Source organism: Tasmannia lanceolata, unplaced genomic scaffold, assembly GCF_043159265.1.
Source record: "Tasmannia lanceolata isolate RefF3 unplaced genomic scaffold, GAP_Taslan_0.1 ptg000029l, whole genome shotgun sequence".
NCBI lineage: Eukaryota > Viridiplantae > Streptophyta > Magnoliopsida > Canellales > Winteraceae > Tasmannia > Tasmannia lanceolata.
In genome coordinates, this window is record NW_027518706.1 from 4,633,980 (window position 1) to 4,651,882 (window position 17,903).

Here is a 17,903-nt window from a genome sequence, read left to right on the forward strand (position 1 = left end):
CGGTCAAAATGGGGTGTCTACAGGCTCTTCTTTTGAAATTCAAAATTCATACCGACGCGGTCGACTGGCCCAAGGGCGGTCGCCCGGCTCTTGGGCTGGTCGACCGGCTAGGGCTTCCTGTTTGAATTAATTTTCGCTTAAAACACTATTGCGGTCGACTGGACCCATCGCGGTCGACCTCCAAGACCAATCTGGATTGTTTCTATTTCAAACAGAAACATATCCGAGGTCGCCCGGCTTACCCCGGTTGACCGGCCCAATAAATTTCGAGGCGCCTGGAATTCCAGGACTCATACCGCGGTCGCCCAGCATAGCCTGGTCGACCGTCGCTGAGTGAAATTCCATTTTTAACTTTAAAATCCATGGGCTTTGGGCTTTGGTCTTTGAACTTTAGTCCTAGGTTTTCAAGCACATTCTTGGGTGTGTTGATGGTGTTAAGTATGAAAACCATTTTGAAAACCTTTTGAAGGTGCATTTAAACGTAAAATCAAGAGGACTCCAAATACATTCTAATAGTGTATACCATTGAGTCTTCTTGGAATGTCTTTGTTCCTTTGCACTTCCTCGAACTTCTTCAACTTGAGAGTGAACTTCTTGAATTTCGTTTGACTCTTGTGACTCCTCCAATCTTGAATGCATGTTGGAAGGTGCATGAGGTGTCACTGTAGACACCCCATTTTGACCTGACCCCCAATTCCCCCCCCCCCCCCCCATTTCCCCCAATTTCCAAAAAATTGAATAAATTCTTGGAACCGATTCCCGAAGTGTTTAAAACCGATTCTCGAAGTGCCCTAAAAACCAAGTTTGAAATTTCTGAAAAATCGAGTTCCAATTGTAAAAAGAACCTGAAAAATCCGGAAATTATCCATTCGCAGAACATTTTTAAGTCTCCGTAGAACCCAAGTGATACCCCCTGTTGTTTACAAAGACCCCCCCCCCCCCCATGGTGTTAAGAAATGGCCATAAATTCATTAGGGGGCTGTCCGAGGGAAAAAGGGGGGGTACTAATATTTCATTTCCCTTAGGTTAAAAGGCCATCGACTAGGGTTTGAGAAGGGGGATTTTTCTGCAGCCTCATTTTTCCAGAGAGAGAGGGAGCCGCCATCTTCGCCTCCCACTCCGGCCGGTGTCCGGCAAGCCAAACCCATCCCCGCCGGCGAGTCCGCCATCTTCCTTCTCCATCTTCTTCTTCTTCTTCTCCCTCTCTTCTCAAAGCCTATTTCACCCAAACCATCAAACCCTTCTTCTCCGGTCGGATTCTCACCGGAATCCGACCATAATCTCCATTAGATCCGGTCCCTCATCCGCTTCCCACCACCTACCTCCACTAGCCACCTTCTTCTTCACTCCACCACCACAACCTCAACCCCCATCTCCTCACTGCCGCCACCAGAAAACCCATTTATGTTACCCTAGGTCCCCACTTCGGCCGTGCCACCTCCGACCACCGACCCTACCATCACTTTCGCCATAGTTGAACCCCATTATTTTCGCCCATCTCTCCATCCCCAAAACCCACCTTCATTTCCGATCTCTGCAAATCCATCTTCAACCACAGCCATCATCGTTCACCCCATCTCTGCAATCTAACCCATCTCCATCTCCATTATCCCCTCCATCATCAAGATCCGACCCATTCTTCAATACCCGATCCCTCCACCTCCAGCCTCAACCTCTATCGAAACCCCATCTTGTCTTCTGCAATTTCAAAACCCATCTTCACGGCCATTTGCCACCTCTGGTAATCCGGCCGGAATTCGAGCTCCGCCACCCATCTCTTATTCCCCAATCTAACCCATTTTCCCTAATCAAAACCCCAATCAACCTTCTTCCCCGGCACCACCTCCGGCAGGAAACCGGATCGGCCCGAGCTCCACCACCCTTCCATTGCCACCACCACTTCGAAACCCACATCAAATTCTCCACCGAAACCACCATTATCATTAGACCCCATCAGATCCCTCGTTCTCTCCCATTTCCAGTGACATAAATCACCTTCTTTGGCCACATTTCCGCCACCCTCTGCTCATAAATCCCTCAGCCATTTAAAAGAAGAAGTTGAAGGAGGCTTGTCTCACATCTTAACTCGCCCGACGTCGATCCTGTGGCTACGGTGATTCCCCAGGTATCGGAGAAAGGAGCGAAGGAGGTAATAGATTTTCTCTTCTTCTATTTCTATTCAGGTAGATTTTTCTCATTTGGTTCTTCTTCTTCGATGATGCTTGATTCAATGGCATATGCTTGCTTATCTCTATTTAGAGCATGATTTTGCTTGGTTAAAAACAGAGTATTCTATTCGGTTCTAAGATCTGATCTTGCATTTTTGTGAACATGGCTTTCTTTATGAAAATTTGATTTGTATAACCCAATCAGCTTAAGTGGTTGTCTCCTTGCAAAGCCATGAAAGGGTGATTTCATTGTCTCTTGTGTTTCAATTCTAGATTACTTTCTCAGTTTGCTTTTGGACGAAACAGACTGTGTAAAATTCTATCCTGGGATATATACATAGGGTTGAATTTAAATGTGCTTAAGATGTTGTCCTATGAAGTTCAAGTTTAGAGCATGCTAATTGATTTATGAATGTAGGGCCTATTTTTGTTTCGATGCAGCATTGGGGTTCTCAGATCTTGATTAACCTTTCATCTTGCTGATTGTATTCATTTGGTTGGAAAAGCATCATCTGGTTTATATTCTCATTGTTATTCTTCTCATCCGTTTGGGTTCTTTTGGCCCAACCTTATCACTTCTATTGCTTAAAGGTTCTGTTGATATGATCATGCCTCTCAAGCAAATGTCATATAATCCAAATTCCTAGAAGTCTCAGGTTTCGATGTATTATGGTTGAAAGCTTCCTTACATTCTTTTACCTCCATCTATGTTTACATGAGGTTATACCTGTTAAATGTCTCCAAGAGCTTAACTGAATATGATTTCCACCAAGCAACCTATGTTTAAGATGCCACATTCGCTCTTCGACAATTGTTTTCCGTGGCTTCATATATGTGTACATCAAGCATAACTCCTTCATTGTCTTCGTTGTGATCCTTTCTTCAGGATTTCCTCCCTCTCCGGGCATACTCTCTTCACGTTCCTTCGGGATTCCCTTTGCATTTCAGGATCTCATCGATTTTGAGAATACCTTATCGGGTCCCGGCGATGACGGAATATTTCTTGAGCCAGCCCCTTGCCCTTCTTATCATTATCCCCATCTTAGGGTCTTCACAGGGTTTGAGGGGTTTCCTTTTTTCCGGGACTATTCTTTGCACGTTCCTCGGGATCATTTTTGAGTTTTGGGATTCTCACGATTTTGGGAACACTTTGTCGGTCGGGCGATGAAGGCGCTAGCCCAAGCCCATCCTTAGGGGACTCGCTCAATCCAAGTAGCGCTCCCCTCTTTTGTTTAGTAGGCCTACTCACCTTTTGGATTTCTTTTAACCTTTTTTTAAAAAAAAAGAGTCCTTCTCGGGGCAATGATAAGGTTACTTGGAGCCCGTCTTTGTGTTTTGTGGCTCACTGTTTTTTGCACTTGAATCTGTACAAGTTGATGCCCCCTGTTATGCACCAAAATTTATAAAAATCAGAAATATCATTGAATGCATTTGTATAATTTGTTGAAAATTTAAGATATTTCTTTTATGTTAAGTTTTGAGTTAGGTTCTGAAGATGAATGGATTATTCAGGTGAGACTATCTAGAAGTTTATTATATTCATTTCTCTTTTACTTAAATAAATTGTTTTAGGTAAGAAGGAGATCAGATGACTACTCTATTCGATGTTATCGACATGAGTACTGTCTGATTTCAAGGCGGGATATAGAAATATTATCATGTGTATATGATAACAGATGATTACTTTGGCATCATCTGATTTCATTGGAGTCCCCGTATTGGGGTTTATGGTTGGCATAGAAGTGTTTGATATTGTTTTCTTTTACTTTATTAGGCTATCCAGCGGCTGGTCTGGACTAATAAATGTTGTTTATCATTTTATGATTGCTATAGATTGTGTATTATTTTTTTATTATTGAAAATTCTTCTTTGCTTAGCACTTGATTTATTTTTATAAGAATAGAATGGAATTTGCGATCATCTGGTAGCCTTTTCTTCTCTCTTTGATAGACTAACACAGTCTTATAGATTTCTGTTAAATTTCTTTAGATACTAGAATCCCCTTTCTTTGCGAGGGCGATGAAGGCGCTAGCCCAAGCCCATCCTTAGGGGACTTGCTCAGTCCAAATAGCATACCCCTCCTTTGTATATAGGAGACTTGCCCAGTCTCATCAGAACCCTTGTTTACGTCATTTGTGTCTCGGAGACAAGCCTTGTCTCACGTAGAGATTTTCCCCTTTAGGAGGCTTACCTAGCCTCATGTTAGAGTGGCCTCCTCTTTTAGAGCGAGTCTTTGACTTGGTAGTGTTATTAGAGAGTCTCTGACTCATTTGTACTCCCTCCCTAGTGTTATTAGATAAGAGTATATCCTTTAAGATGCTTCCCTGCTTGGGATCTTAGATTGTTTTCTCTGTTCTTGGGGCACTAATTTTCTTGATGTGGATTGTCTCTTTGAGACGCTTGTTGTTTGTTCGGGGTTTCCCCTTTGGATTTAGGGCTTTGCCCTAGTTTGTGGTACTACTTGCGTGTTCCCTTGAAGATTGAAAACATTTAAAGGTTTAGAGCATTGGAAAAGCTTTAAAATCCAAAAACATTAGAAATTTAAAACTCAAAAACATTTGAAAACTTTAAAAATATCAAAAACATTGGAAAACATAAAAAACCTTAAAAAAAATCTGAAGTGTTGAGTGTTTCTTTTAGAAGCGTAGTTTGAGAGTTCGTTTCGAACTACGTTGGCTTGATCCTCTTCCACGAGGTACGTAGTGCAGCTTGGGATTCTTATCCCAGGTCCAGCCAAACTTTTGTAAATAAACTTTGAAAATCTTTCAACAACTTTAAAACCTTGTTTCCCAAAGATCTTCCTCTAGAGTTAGGAGTTTGTCCTAGATAGAGAGTTTTAGAGTTAGGAGTTTGTCTTTTGTTGTGTGCTTGTTGTGTGTTTGTGTTAGAGTTAGGAGTTTGTTCTAGCTAGAAGCGCCTCCGTCCGGTCAGTTGGCGATTTACATCGCCGACTGATGACTAGGTCTAAGATGCGTTAGTCAACCCTTTGTTTTCCTTAGGAAATACAGCCTAGTTACACATAGGTTGTAGGAACCACCTGCATTAGCTTAGGGCTAACCTGCATTTAGTTAGGGCATATAGGGTGTCCTAAAATCTACAATTCACTGGAATTTAAATAATTGTTCAAGAAGCTTTAATAATTAGTCCGGTCTTTCAGATCGAGTCTAAGATAGAGGTCTAGGTGTCTTAGGCATCTTAGCTTAGAATAGGCGCGAAGAACTACGTTGCCTTGATTCTCGTGGAGGCGCGGATACGTAGGCTTCTTTGGATTAACATCAGACCATCCGAGGACTCGGGCTAATTCGTTTAGAGTCTTAGGATTGATTGTTTTGTTATTGTATGTTTTGATGTGTTTTTCTTATTTTCTTGTACTGATCCTATACCTTTAGCTGTAGCTTGCATGTGTTTGCACATCAGAACTTAGTCACCAGTTAGGCATGTCACTCATAACCTAGCTGTGATTAGGCGACACACCTCTTTATTTTGTTTTGTATGTGCTTATTATTTTCATCTCCGAGACATGCATGATTAGATAGACGTTTTTTCGGAGATGTGTGTTCCCATTTCACGTGATTTTCGCCTAAAACTCTTCAAGGTTAATAATAAATGGCATAAGAGACCAAGTGTTCGCACTCGGGCGAATTGGGGGTGCTCTTCGGACCTTCTCCATTCGTCACCAGGCACGGACCTCATGTATCTCTGGTTATCCATTGCAAACAGAGCATTTGTTTTGGTTCCATGGCTTGTCCATGGATGGCGACTCTGAGTTATTTTTAGGTACATCTCGGTTTCGAGCCTTGGCTCCTGATCAGGATGTATCTCATTCGTTTTGTATCGCCACTCATGCTATGCTGTGAGGGTGTCACCGTTTCGAGAGTTCCTTAGCAGAGCTCTCTCCTTCGTTGTAGAGATCTAGAGGATGTAGGGACTCGTTCCCTCACCGTCATCCTCAGGATCGGGGTCCACAGTCACCAATGACTTATTCAACTCCAAGCTTCTTCTTGACACTTGTTGGGAACTTGTAGAATCTTTATGTTGAGCTTCTTGACTTGAACATCTTCAAATGAGGTTGCTTCCAATGTAGGTGCAAGCTCTTGGTTCCTTGCTTTATTGATCCACAAGCTATGTGTTGAGATGAGTTGTGTAATGGTGATTATGACATTAAATTCCTGTATATGACACAACACCTCAAAGAACCACATTAGACCATAAAAGCTAATAAATTTAGTTTGCTAACATCAAAACAAGAAGGTAAGGTAAATGATTAACCCATGGGAACCCTTGAGCTTACATTATCTGAAAATCTCAAAAAAGGGTGAAGTTGGCTAATTTCTCAAAAAGGGGTGAAACGCATCCCAAGGATTGTTTTAGGACCAAAATGCCATTTTGTTGGTTCCCCCCCAAGAAATTAAGCAACGGATCCCAATGCATTTCACATAACATTTTGACCTTTTTACCTTCTTCTTCCCCACGCCAAAATGAAACTCCATTGTCTAGGAAATGTTGTAAAAATCCATTCAAATTCCATTGCAGAGAGGTGAAAGTCCCCTCTCCTAAAATCAAGATTTTATTGGATCTCTTTATTTTTCTTTGGCTATGAAACCTAAACTTCTCTTCTAGGTCCATTGTGATACATTTGCATAGTTTTAACATGTTCCTTATAATGCTATGGTGTATTGTCATCATCTTGTGCATTTGTTAGGGATTTGTTATGGTTTTGTTAGGCATTTATTATTGTCATCATCCTCTTTACAATGCTATGGTGTATTGTCATAATCTCTTTATTGCCCTCTATGTTTCTATTTAGAGTAAACCTGGATGAAAATCATGTCTATACAATTACAACCACTATTTAAATGTGTGGAAGCAATATTTTGTTCTCGGAACCACTATTGATATCTAGGAACCAATATTTAAACACTTAGAAGCACCAATTACACCTAGGAACCACTATTTACCACTGTGTAGTAGTTTCGAGGTATAAGTAGTGGTTCCAAGGTATAAATAGTGATTCCATAGTAGAAATATTGCTTCACACAATCTAATAGTACTTCATTCGGTATCAATGTTGCAGTGAATTTAGGAACAATGGGTTAAATAGTTGTCTAAAGACTCAGATCTTATGGTGGTTCATAGTTTAGATTGCCTAATAGTTGTTCCAAGAGCTTAAATTATGATTACAAAAAGTTGTGCACTAAAAAACACTATAAAAAGTGAGAATGAGTTTATTTATAGGGTTTTAAACTCTCATAACCACTAATTATACCTAGGAACCACTATTTACTAGTATGTAGTGGTTCCAAGGTATAAATAGTGGTTCCAAGGTATAAATAGTTGATCCAAGGTATAAATAGTGGTTCCAGAGTAGAAATATTACTAGTATTTCATTGGGTGTCAATGTAGCAATAAATTTAGGAACAATGGGTTAAATAGTTGTATAAAGACTCAGATCTTATGGTGATTCATAGTTTAGATGGCCTAATACTTGTTCTGAGAGTTTAAATTGTGATTACAAAAAGTTATGCAGTGAAAAACACTATAAAAAGTGAGAATGAGTTTATTTATAAGGTTTTAAACACTCAGAACCACTAATTATACCTAGGAACCACTAATTATACCTAGGAACCACTATTTACCAGTATGTAGTGGTTCCAAGGTATAAATAGCTGATCCAAGGTATAAATATTACTAGTACTTCATTGGGTGCCAATGTTTGAAGGAATTTAGGAACAATGGGTTAAATAGTTGTATAAAGACTCAGATCTTATGGTGGTTCATAGTTTAGATGGCCTAATACTTGTTCCGAGAGTTTAAATTGTGATTAAAAAAAGTTATGCAGTCAAAAGCACTATAAAAAGTGAGAATGAGTTTATTTATAAGGTTTTAAACATTATACATAGGAATCACTAATTATACCTATGAACCACTATTGACCAGTATGTAGTGGTTCCAACGTATAAATAGTGGTTCCAAGGTAGAAATAGCTGATCCCAGGTATAAATAGTGGTTCAAGAGTAGAAATATTGCTAGTACTTCAATGGGTGTCAATGTTGCAATGAATTTAGGAACAATGGGTTAAATAGTTGTCTAAAGACTAAGATCTTATGGTGGTTCATAGTTTAGATGGCCTAATGCTTGTTCCGAGAGTTGAAATTGTGATTACAAAAAGTTATACACTAAAAAATACTATAAAAAGTGAGAATGAGTTTATTTATAGGGTTTTAAACACTCAGAACCACTAATTATACCTAGGAACCACTATTTACCAGTATGTAGTGGTTCCAATGTATGAATAGTGATTCCAAGGTGTAAATAGCTTATCCAAGGTATAAATAGTGGTTCGGGTAGTACTTCATTGGTGACATGTTACAATGAATTTACGAACAATGGGTTAAATAGTTGTCATATGCTTGTAATAATAAAATACTTTCCTTTGAAAACAATAAGCATCATGGTTACTTGAAATAAGCGTGGCTAGCATATGTGATTTGGACGATCTGTACATATCCTCTTGATCGAGCACTAAATCGATGGTTGATAATTATTTGAGATACTTTGGCCAATATCTTTCTATCTGGGGTTAATGGAGGCATCGGATGGAAAGGGGTGCACTTGATGTCCAGGCCCTAGCATCTTCATGGTGGAATTAACCATTGGCAGAGAGTTGAACCTTCAATATAATAAATGAAAATTAAAGGCTTGATGCTTCAATCCTTCTCTTTGAAATACAGATGATTGGCCATCCTAATTGAGATAGGGGTCTAAGGAGGATGGAAATTCTTGATTAATGGAAAAAAATAAATGCTATTGAGAATTAGACGTCCACTTTTCATAGGGAAAATAAAATCCTACAGCTAAGATCACTTTGTACCACCTTAATCCTCCATAGCTAAGAGGAGTTTTGTTCCATTATGAAACTCTCCCAAAGTAGGCCCCAAACAATCCGATTAAGCAAGTTAAAAACTGCTATAAATTCTTTCCCAAATAAATTCTCATTGGTCTAAAATTACTTTACGATTGCCTCCTTTGGAAATCGAAAGTGGTAAAATTGCCTTAAACCATTTGATAATGACACTCATCACAAATTAAATATTATACTTTTAAATTCAAATACCCTTTCTTTGATAATGGCACCAACTAACTTCTTACTTTGGGGCCGGGTATTACACTAGGATCATCCGATCAAAGTGGGTCATGCGCAATGGAGCATGGATGTGACGCTTGGGCCAATAATTTGGGCGGCCAAGATCATTTGACCCAATCCGAACATCAGGTTGAGGAGGGTCAACTCTAACCCAACCAACCTTTAAATCTATCAACCCTAACCCAACCCATCTAACCCGATAAAGGGTTGGGCTCGGCTTGGTCAGGGCAAAAACAGAAAAGAAAATATATAAAAATGGATGTTAGGGGGACAACCTTGGGTTCAGGTCTGGTCCGATGGGGAGACTTCAACTCAAACCAAACCCAACCCAACCCTATGTAAGGCCAACTTAACCCAAGCCGAAATCGGGTGAACCCATCAGGTTCAGGTTAGGTCCTACTCAATTGCACATTGCAGTACTTTCTTAGATCCAAATGGGATCCATGCTTCTGTAGCAAGTGATTTCAAAGTCAGACCCTTCTTCTTGTTTGCCTAAGTAAGCAGTCCAACCCTTATACATTTCTCATGAGGATCTCATTATAGAGCTCCACACCACACATGGGAATTTGGCTCCAAGTCGCCCAGCTTTTGAATGACTCAACTGGTGTTGGATGCCATGAGGCAATCGATCAGCCCCTCTTTCAAGTTAATTGAGTTGTGATTAGCAGTCTTTGTAGGACATGTAATCTGTGTATAGGAGTAACTACTTTGGTGTTTTCTCTGCATTTTTAGTTTTAGCTTCTCATGATGAACACTAAACAAGGTGGTTGCTATATCATTTTGAATCCCTCTTTGAATGCATGTGACCATGTTCACGGATTGGAAAGGGTTCCAGAGGATAGTTACTGATAATGGTATAAAAATTCAAATGAAAAATCAGTTTCCTACTCAATATAGCCATTGAACCTGCTAGTTCAGCTCCCAAAATTTAATTGTCAGCGGAATTCAGCCATTTCTATAAGTACTTTTTGGTTAACAAATGGATAAAGATATACCTTTCTGTTAACTTGGATGAATGGGCATGTGAAGACTCTGTATTCCAATTTCTAAGACTTAATCATGCTTGCATATTTGATGATGTAAAAGTTCAAAGAAAGAAAGAAAAAATTCACTAACATTAAAAAAAAGGGTTTTTCAACATCATTTGTTAGGTTTGTCACTAATCTAATCTCTCTCCATTATCTGCGTTTCTTTGACAGGCAGAGGTTGTTCAACCTGTCTTTGCACTGCAAAAGCCTCAACATCAGGGACTCGTATACATGAATGGAGCATGGTAATGGAGATGCACCGAGTCATGGTCGTTTTTGTACATGTCAACTACTTTGAGATCAAGCAATTTTTTATATACTTTTAGATCAAATTAAAGTCTGCCCACAATTCATGTTAAAAGGGGGGCACATAATCCTACACGCGGGGGGTGGGGTGGGGGGATTATCTCTCCAAACTAATTTGTAAATAATTGTAGACACCCAATTTTCTCAAAGTGGAACTAATGGTAGGTTGTCGCGAGGAAGAATCTCATGACGAGTCCAGAGCGCCGGTTCCTTTTCTCTCAATCTCTCTTTAGGTTATTGAAACAGGAAAATACTTTTCGAAAATGATTTTATCCCAGAGATACAACAAAAGCCTATCTTTACACAGCACCAGCCTTTTACGGCAGAACCAAAAAGCCCGTTATCACACGGCATGTCAGACGAGAAATTAACTTTGAGTAAAAAACATCCGTTTTTACTAAAAAAAACTTGGTGTCCTGAAAGCTAACGATATTAGATTCATTGGAATCTCCCCAGAAAGAGGAAATCAACAGATTTGACTGCGCGTGATTCGGAGTCCAATCGAGGAGTAACAGTCCGCCGAAATTCTCCAAAAGAGATGAAATATCACAGTTTTCGAAAAAAAAACAAAAGACGGGAAATCACATTTCCCCATACAACCGACATGGCATTGATGTGACTCCAAATTTCGCAAATTGTGAAATTGGATTTTCCAATCTCGCAATTTGCGAAATTTGAGTGGAAATTTACAAAAATACCTACCCCCCCCCCCCCCGAATTCTATAAATAGGGGGGAAGGTAAGCGTAAATCATATTTTAACTTCTCTCTGGTTTAGATTTTTAACTCCTGGTTATTTCTCTTCTGGTTTTTCAGTTCAAAACCTTTTCCTGATTTCCAGAAAACCCTAGTTTCTTTACTTTAGAAGAGAGAAAGTAGAGAAATTCTTAGGTAGCTCACACTGGCTGTTAGCATTCCGCCGAATTTTCGAAGATTCATAGCGACATCTTTCAAATATCGCCATTGTTCTGCCAAATTTAGCAGAACTACGAGCTGTTTTTTCAATAATATTGTCATGTACAACTAAATCCTATGTCCAATTCACTTGATATTGATTCATATAGGCTCCAAAGGGTTTTGTAACTCCAAAGCTGTTAGAATTCTGTTTAGAGGGTTAAACTGTGAGCTTCGAAAAAGCTCTTAACTTGGCCATTTAATGTATCATATTGGTTTAAAACTAGACCTGAACTTAAAATAAGAAAAAAGGAAACTTGAAATTAACAACCCTATTCGATTCACATTGACAGGGACCATCAATTTATGATGACATCCCCCTAAATTATCGATAATCATATTATTTCCCTCTAAATTGTTTCTAACATGAATTTTCTTGCAAAGTTTGGAAAGGAAAAGTGTCACTAAAATTTCTTACATTTTTAAAACAAGAAAAAAGGAAACTTGAAACAACCCTATTCGATTTACATTGACAGGGACCATCAATTTATGATGACATCCCCCAAAATCATATTATTTTCCTCTAAATTGTGGGAAGAAAAAATTTGTGTAGGCTCCGTTTCTTTGGACATAAAATTGGACATAAAATTTGTTTTATGTTCATTTTTACAACATAAAACAAATTTTATGTCGATAGAAACGGAGCTGTAAGAAAAAATTTCCTGTGAAAGTTTTTTTTTTTTTTTGCAATCCAAAAAGGACTTTAAGCACTCTCTCTCTCTCTCTCTCTCTCTCTCTCTCTCTCTCTCATGTGAATATGATAAACGTATTGAACTTAAAATAATATAAAAGATAAATAAATAAATAAAATTAAAACATATCATGAGGAGGTCATACACCTTGGCGAAAATGGAAATTCCAATGGGTGGATCGTGAGAAATCACAATGACAATGCCAATGGGTGATCCTCCGTTTATAATTTAGGTTCACTCTAAATCTCTCTCATTAGACATGTAGAATGAAGATACGAACAAAAAATTTTTATTTCTTGTTTGTTCTTATCAAGTGGGATAAGATAAAAAGATATGAAATTAAAGATAGGGAAAGATAAATGCGCCCCTATTCATTACTTAGGAAGAGACAAATAGAAGGGAGTAATGCTAGGAAAATAGGGCTGCAATTAATCACACGGAAAAAAGAAAAAGTTGGTTTGGCCTCTTGCATCGCAATGCTTCCCTAGGATGTAAACATGCTTTTGAGGATGGCTATTGATACAAATAAATTAAAAAAGCTCATCCTCAAAGAAATGGAAGGCAAGGAAGGAAGTAGCTTTCGGCTTAAGGAGTTAATTAAGTTCCTTAGGATTCCTAATATGGCTTTGAATATAGAATCACACGTAAAAAATAGTGTCAGCTGGAGATGGTATTAAACTCCAATTGAAGAACTTTTGTCTTGGCCGAAACACTATCATGAAAACGGAAATGGAAGTGGGAGAGTGAGGCAAAACAAACTATAAATGGCTTTTGTCTTTTGTCACCTGCTGTTTGTTTTGGGGAAATGATTTCAACACACACATCTTTTGACACAAGAGGCTCATGTTTCTTGTCTTTTATATTTAAAGAGATGTAAAAGGGTTTTTACTGTCCCCAAAAAGCACTTACCTGACAAGTAAATGCTAAAAGACAAGATACATGAGCGCATGTATCAAAACATAGTTGTGCCGAAATCATTTCCCTTGATTTAACTTCTCTTATAGTTTGACAGAGAACCCACCAACCTCAAATCTCAATTAATCACTCCTCAATGGATTGGAATTGAAAACTTTTTTCTTATTTTCATGTGGCTAGAGTAGAGTAGAAGGTGGTGTTGTACCATTCACCCTTCCTAAAACAGGGTATTCTTCACCCATCTTTTAAGACAGTAGTTCTAGGCTTTATTCTTCATAAAATTGGTTTTATATTACACATCACGGAGTAATATAAAACGTCCTTTATTCCTCATGTTTAATCATAGTTAGCAAAACTCTGTTTAAAATGACGTTTTTTTACTTCTTGTTTTATTGGTGTGCCGTTTAAAACTTTTACAACGAATAAAACTCTATTTTTTTGAGGCAAATGTTTTAAGCACGTTTAAAATGCATTTAAAACATTTTAAACACGTTTTTCCGGCCAACTTTCTAATTTTAGCACCACCATATTTTGTAAATGACAAAATTCTAAACTCATTTTCTTGTGTTTCTTTTTTTTCCTATGGTTTTTTCAACCAGTACCATATTAAACTCGAATTTTTGCTGTACCGTTTTTTTTTTGCCGAATCACATTTTGCTAACTATGGGATTATTCGGTTTGTGCGTGCTGAGTCCAATAACGGAAAAAAAATCAAGGGGTGGCCTAAAGGAAGGAAAAATCAAAGAGAAATTTTGAAAGCAAAACTTGAAAAATTCAAAGGAGAATAAAAATAAGCAAAAGTAGGAGAGTGTTTCTCATCAAAATAGGCCTATCTCACTCCGTACAAACTTGGAGAGAGGGTTTCTCCAAATTCAAATGAAAGGAGAAAAAAGGAGAATGAAGAATAAAGCCTTCTTCCACAAACTTATCTTTAATTTCCAACATGTAGCTACCTTGTTTCAAGTAATGGCTTGGTAATCATCTTCCATAAATCTCGCAAGATGGAATGATCAATGTATTGCAGTGGAAACCTTCACACTCAAGTTTTGATAGTAATTTTGTATTAATAGGTGAAGAAAATATAGATATGAGAAAAAACATTACTTGCAAGTGGCACCACCAAACAAAACGCATATAATATAACAATAACTTACAAATACATTGAAGAAATAACATGTAAAATTGTAATTTTTGTCCATTGGGAAACAAAAGCGGATGTAGCAGTGAAATTATTTTTTCCATAGTATCTCAAAAATTACCGAGGTAAGATAAACCTTCACTGACAAATAAGGCCCTATTTCATCATTCTCTATGGATCCCAGCACCAAGATATATGTTTCTAACATAACACATTTCCTTTACAACGTCTGCCATCTCCATTCGTTCTCTCGGAGATTCTGCAGAACACACCACTCCAATCCTCACTAAGGATACCAAACACTCTTGCAAACGACGTATCTTGTCATTGTAATTCTCAGCAATGTTTGTAGCTCTTTCTTCATCATCTTCTAAAAGAATTAATGGATCCAGAATCTCCATCACTCGATCAGGCAAAGACAACTGGACAAATTTGTGAAGACTTAGGCCATCCTTAAACATGTCATCTGTGGGGCGCTTTCCAGTGAATATCTCCAATAAAAGAATCCCATAGCTATACACATCTCCGGCTGTGGACACATGACCACCTGCCCCATATTCTGCAATTCCACACATCTTTTACACTTTTTGTTGTGATAAAGGATATAAGATTCCAGGTAGAAACTAAAAGTAAATATGAGGTTTGATTTTGAAAAAAAAGGAGGAAATTTTATCTAAGAGATGATAGATAATTGAATGATCTCTTCACATTTAGAAACCTACGTTGCATGGAAAGAGTCTAGAATTTTTAGAGAAACACATAAGAAGCGATTTAGCACAATGAAAGAAAATGTAGAACTTATGTCCTGTGTTGCATTTTTACAGGTACGAGTGTCAGAATCTTCTGACTAGGGTTTCTAGTGTCAAATAAAGTAAACCTAAAAAAGAATGATTTATAGATTCGCCAAAATATTTTAATCATTTGTCAAATTTTAATTTTTTTTCATAATACTATTATTTTAACCAATAACATATTTAATTTTTAATAAGTTAAGTAAATATAATGTTTTATTTCTTTTTAAAAAAAAATTACTAATAGGATGGGTAAAATTCAAAATGTGTGATAATTATAAAGTTGTGGAAGTAGCATCCAGAAAAAACAGAAAAGAGATAAAAGAGATCGACTGTCTTAGAGACTCTTGCAATTTGAGACGTACGTGTCCCACACGGGTACTTCACCCATTTAGAAGAATCCATATAACATGGGTTTTGGCCAATCAAGTCATGTAAGTGATGAATAGCATTCCACTATGTATTACTCAAAACTGCTAGCCAATTTTGGTTCTCAACATGATTTTTTCATCTGAAACCAACCAAGTCTTAGTGATTACACATGCAAAAGCACTACAAAAATAGATCAAATTAAACTTCATACTATTTATAAGGTAAAAAATTCGTAGAAGTAGAAGGAAATGAAATGATATCATTTTCTAAGTACAAACAAAATAGTTGTAAATATCATCTTTAATTTCGCTTTCATGTTAACTTGGGAGAGGCTACTTAAAAGGAAATTGTTGAAAATCCATTAAACACAAGAAAGTAGAATGAATAGTGCACGCCAACCAAACGTGTCTTCGAAAGGGAAATGGCATAAATTTACCTTCCTTTCCAAGGGAAACACTATTTCAGTCACAACATTAATCCAAAAGTCTCGTATTTATTATTAGTAATAATTAGAAACCTCCTTGACCTATATTTATCAAACACCTTGAATTTAGGGATTATGGGCCCTAAGTCCTGGACATGACTCTGTCTAGAACCATATAACCAGACTAGGAAAGTATCGCTTGTCATGTGTTCAAGCTCTTTTGGAGAACCTAATTCATCTTTCTCCCAAACCACTTTTCTTTGAAAAAATCACCAAAAGTTGAAATGTTTGACTAGCGATTAATAGAAACAACTATTTATTAGACAAAAGAAAGGGCTCTAAGTGTGGGAACCATCCTCCACTGACATCTAGAGGGAACTGTGTGCACCTTCAGCAGATGGCGTGGAGTGAACTTGTGATGCGCCAATTGGGATCTTTGGCGGCACTCATTAATCTGGAAATCCTTGTGAGGCCGATGCCAGAAAGGGGCTACTTGACCCCCACCCTTCGTCTGAACCAGTGGAATGAAAACAAATACCTAACTCTATGTTTTATTTAAAAGAATTGACATTGCATTAATAGTCAAAAAGTATTGGGCGGGGACAAGATGTCCCACGCATAATACTTAAAAGTGGTCCGGAGACCCATTACAAAGCCTGTTAGATAGGTGAGATAACCGGCTACACGACTAACATGGACTCCCTATGGACTCCTTCCTTTGCTAGAATATCCAACGCCTCATTAGCCGACCTCCTACGATGCTCAATCCTTGGCTTCAATAATCTTATTTAGTCCAAAATCTCAACAATTAATGCAGTAACCACAGAATTTACAAATGTAGTAACCACAAAATCTACATATGCAAGAGGAGACAAGGTGTTATAGCTTCGTGGATGATTAGTTGCTAAATGGTCGGCTTTGTCACACTCCTCAGAGTGTTATACCTTCGTTCAAGGGTGGTTGCCGATCGTCCAGCTCTAGAAAATCTTGGCAAATGGTTCACCCAATCTTTGAAATGGCAAAGGGGTTGCACACATGGTTTAAGGTTGTGGCAATGATGCCTAGCGGTAGTGGGATCCAATCGAACAGGGGCTCGTCCGATTGGCCAACTCCAAGGCGTTTTGGTCCTTTTTGAAAAGTTGGATAATTTTGAAAAAGGCACTTTTCATGGTACTTTTGCTTCTTTCATTGGAATATATTTTCTCTCATGGGTCTTTGGGGTGTTTTACTGCTCTAGCTCATTTAAGAAGCACGATTTGATTCATCATTGGAGTGTTGGGCCATTTTTTGTTGAGAAACATTAGTCATGGGTTTTTTTGGAAATTTATTTACAAAATTTCTCATTATTTTCTAATAATATTAGAGATTTTATTGAATAATTAAATAATTACTTCTCCGAATTTTTCCAAAATTATAACCTTTTAACCATTTACATGATTAGCATTTTCTACACAACTATTTTGCATAAAGAACTCATGGTCATAGGTACTAAAAAGGCCGCCTATTATTCGGGTGACATGTACAAGACCACTTGATGTAAAATAACATTCCTATATACGCTGTCAATAAATATAGAAATGCTATCAAGTAATTTTTTTGGTTCAAGATGCTAATTTAGCCTTTGTTGCACTACATTTTATACCTAATAAGTGAGAAATATTTTAAAAAACTCATTGAGATTAGACAGTATGACGAAAATTGATAAAATTATTACCTGGAGCAATGTACCCAATAGTTCCCTTTAATCCAGTTGTGCTGCTTTGGTCTTCAGATGAGCTCTGAATGATTCTTGGATAAAACTTGGCTAACCCAAAATCACCCACATGAGCATTCATGTCTTCATCCAAAAAAATGTTGCTTGGCTTTAGATCACAATGAGCAATCGGTGTATGGCAATGATGGTGAAGATAATCCAGCGCAGAAGCTACGTCAATTGCTATGTTTAATCTCTTAATGAAGTTTAAACTTCCTAA